The following is a 4,090-nucleotide window of genomic DNA, read 5'->3' on the forward strand; positions in this document are numbered from 1 at the left end:
AGTCACTCCTGCTTCTTATGAGGAGGAGAGTCACCACCGGCTCCGAGTGCGCGCTCACAAGTGCGCGTCCGCGTCAGGGCTGCCTGGTTAGTAATATATCGGCGGGGCTTGTCACAGCAAGTGGCTTGAAATTAGTAGTCTGTTAGTATATTGCTGCTGGAATCAGGAGTTACTTTTTGACAGCAATTTCATATTTCCACAGCCTGTCAAAATGTTCCTGGCACATCAGATATTCACAGTGTCTAAGTGTCCAAAATGTCCTCAACTGGATCCAAGAATAACTTTACAGAAACATTTTGAATTCATCAAAAAAAAGAGCAAAAACTATCAAACGAACAAACGAAAAAGAGATTGTAGTTTATTATCCAACAAATTCATAATCCTACTCAAAAACCTGCTGCCTATAATACCCACAGTGCAACTCAGTTCGACCAGGGTTTCAGGTGAGTTATGCTAAGCTAATGAGTTTGTTAGGCTGGTGGCAGCTAACAAGTGAGGAGCTATGCTAGCAGTGACTGAGTTGTGCAGTGACTAATGAGTGGTTGGTAACACCAGCCAACCAACACCATGAGTTGGTTTGTTACGGCTAATGAGTGAGTTATGCTAGTAGCTGCTAATGTGTGAGATATATCAGAAGTGGCTAATAAGTGAGTTATGCTAGTAGCGGCTAATATTTTAGATATATAGTGGCTAATGAGTGAGGGTTTTTTTTATTTTATTTTTTGACTAATGAGTGAGTTATGTTTGTGGTAGCTAATGAGTGAGTTATCCTAGTAGCAGCTAATGTGTAAGATATAGAGGCTAATGAGTGAGTTACATAGTTGCTGCTAATGAGCGAGTTATGCTAGTAGCAGTGAATATGGGAGATATATTAGTAACGGCTAATAAGTAAGTAATCCTAGTTGCAGCGAATGTGTGAGATTAGAAGTAACGAATACTTTGGGTATGCTAGTAGTGGCTAATGTTTGAGATATTTAGTGTCTAATGGTTGAGATCTATAGCAGCTAATCAGTGAGTTATATTAGTTGCTGTTTATGAGTGAGGTATGCTAGTAGCAGCTAATGTGTGAGATATATTATTAGAAGCTAATGTGCAAGTTATGCTAGTAGTCACTTATAAGTAATGTTTGTAGCAGTCATTATCTAAGTTACATTAGATGTGTCTTTTGTGTGAATTAAGCTAGCAATGGTTAAAAGTATGTTATGTTTGTAGCTGTCAATGTGCCATCAATGCCAGTAGCTGCTAATGAGGGAGTTATGCTAGTAGTGACTGAAGATTGAGTCATGAGTGTAAGGGCCAATATATTAGATATAGCTATTAGAAGCGGCTAATAAGTGAGTTATGCTTGTAGTTAATGAGTGAGTTTGCAGCTTATGTTGCCAAACGTAGTTGCCAGCAGTTAAGTAGAGACCAGGAGCTGTTTGGGCCGAAGATTAATACTTTGAAATGATTCACTATCACATTGGTGTAAAGTGTGGGTGTCTACATACTTTCGCCATGCAGTGTAAATCAGAACTGAAAGGGGTTTTTTTTGTGTGTTTTTTTTTACTTTACATCAATCTTAGTGTCTTTAAGAGAAGAATAAATGTGACCTTGAGTCAACATATGGCAACATAAACGATTACTTCTTGCATAAAACATACTTTTCTTTATATTAGCCCAAGAAACCTTCAGTAACACCAGTGTGTGCGTCTGCTTTGTTGGATATCCTCTGCAGTGACTGCATTTTTCATGTCCTTTTCATTCTTGATCTTACAAAGTCAATCTACTGCAGAGCGCCAGCTAGACTAATTCTAAATCTACACTGAGCCCGTTGTGTGTCGGCAGATTTAAATGGTCTATATTTGCGGAGTGATTGTGTAGAAATCGCTTGAGGGAATTGGTTGACATTTGGAGTTTGAGTCTGTAATGTTGTTTATTGTGTGTCCACACTGAAAAAAATAGCTTGTTAGCGTTATTGAAACCAATGAACAAGCTTTATACTCATTTGGTTTGAATGCAAACAATGCTGACAAGCCACTTAGTGAAGTGCGGGTGTAACGCAGAGGGGCTGAGTCTGCTGAAGGAAGATAACAAGCTAAAATGCCTTTAGAAGTGTGTATTGAGAGCTCAAACATCTTACAGTGTAAAGGGTCCAGTGTGTGTGTGTGTATAAAGCACGCACACTGTGGGATGATTTGAATGTGTTACATACATATAATACACTTTTCGTCATGTATTTATATAGTGTAAAATAAGTATGGAGCTTCTAATGAGGCTAGTCTGCACACTCATACTTCAGCGAGTATTCCTGGTGCACATGAAAACACTTCCTTTTGCTTTCATCTGAAGTTGAGATTTCCACGTACTGCTCCACGCTTGTGTCTGGGAAAATTTGAGCAAGATGTCAGCAGCTCTGTGAAGAACAAGATGGCATTTGAGTTGGACCCCTGCAGCTCCTGTGTGCCTCCTGAGAGACTGAGAGATTTTTTCAGGGATCACGATGGGAGTCAGTGACACTGGCACACAAGCGAGAATAAAAACTCTTTCTTTCCAAATTTAACTGACGTATTCTCACATTTCTCGATTCGGCTGCGTTAACAGATATGGAGAGTAGCAGCAGGTAATCTAGGCACAACTCTCTGGAAATGCAGATCGGCTGAGCTTGCTGCAGTTGATCAATTGTTCCTACTCAGGAGTTCATGAATCATTCTGGAGCAGCTCAATCTTTTTATAAACTTTAACCTCTGATCGGAAGTGCTTACGCCTTTCCACCAGACTGTATAAAAAGATGGAGGACATGACAGCTCCCTAAAAGTGAAGCCAAACCCTCTCTATCGCCCCCTGCTGACTGGCTGCAGTATAGGCCATAGAGCCCGCCTCCTCCATGTTAACAGACGGGACATGAGTCAAACTATAAAATCAAAATACACGTCAAATACATTTTTCTCAAACATGGTTTCTGTCATTATAGTTAGTTCTTACCATGCTTATTTATGTCCAAGTGTTCATTTTTCTGACAAGGGGGTGTGACCTCATGATTGACAGCTCTGTTGACAAATCCGGCTCCTGCAGCGTTCTGTTCCCGAGTAGCAGAGTAGAGGAGGAACGGTGAGAGGAGACGTAGCTAACAGTAACACTACAGCCATTGAACTTTCCATAAGCTTGAATATCTGCTTCTCTGCTGCAGACTGAGCCCACCTGAGGGCTCCAACACGTCAAGCCCACAAGTTAAATGTGTGTTTTGGGTAGAGGAAGGGGCGGGACGTCAATACTGCGGCTCCACCAGCCGATCTCAACTGCACACACTCTGGATACAAATGTGCAAAGTGGCAGCAGTCATCAATCACTTATAATACCTGAACAAAATCTGCTGAGGCTGAAGGTACATAAAAACCACAGAAAACCGTCAGATAACCAGAACTTGCTAAAAGTGATGGATGGCTGAAACGTGCAGCTAGTTTTAGCAGCATGGTTCCAAACTTGTCCAAACTCGTCTTTTAGGATCAAGACATAATCTATTTTTAAATCAGTTCATGATAAATAGCATCAGGTATGTGTAAATAAGGAGGGGTGGGAACCGCTGCACCAGGTAATACAGTAAGAGCAGAGGAATGTGTCCTATTTGAAGACCGTTTTAACAATTTATGGCTCAGACTGTTTGAATGTCCCAGCACAGTAAACTCCACCCGTCTCACACGTTAAGCAGCATAAATCACTTGCAAATATTATATCACCAAAAACAGTAAGGAAAAAAACGTGATTACAAATTACCCGTGCGGCACAAGACATACTCGCTGTATTTACCTGAGTCTGTACACAAGGCAGCGTATTGTGCCTTTAAGGTCACACGGCCAATCAAATTGCTGTTATTGTTACACAGAACCACAAAAGGTTCAGCTGCAGTGTGATGAATTCAAAGCTGAAGGAAAAAAAAAATCTTTTGAAATCACTGTTTACTGTAACTCCAGTAATTAGTGTTGTGCAAACAGCGGCAGTCAATGCTGCACTGTGTTCTCAGGGCCGGTGCTATCACTGTGTTAGGAGCCCTGCCTGTAATTAGAAAGTTACACAGTGAAAAGCCACGCAGTGAATAGTCTGTCCGCCTGCA

The sequence above is a fragment of the Semicossyphus pulcher genome, unplaced genomic scaffold, assembly GCF_022749685.1.
Source record: "Semicossyphus pulcher isolate SPU_LCO1_2020_fin unplaced genomic scaffold, fSemPul1.0.p SCAF_3, whole genome shotgun sequence".
NCBI lineage: Eukaryota > Metazoa > Chordata > Actinopteri > Labriformes > Labridae > Semicossyphus > Semicossyphus pulcher.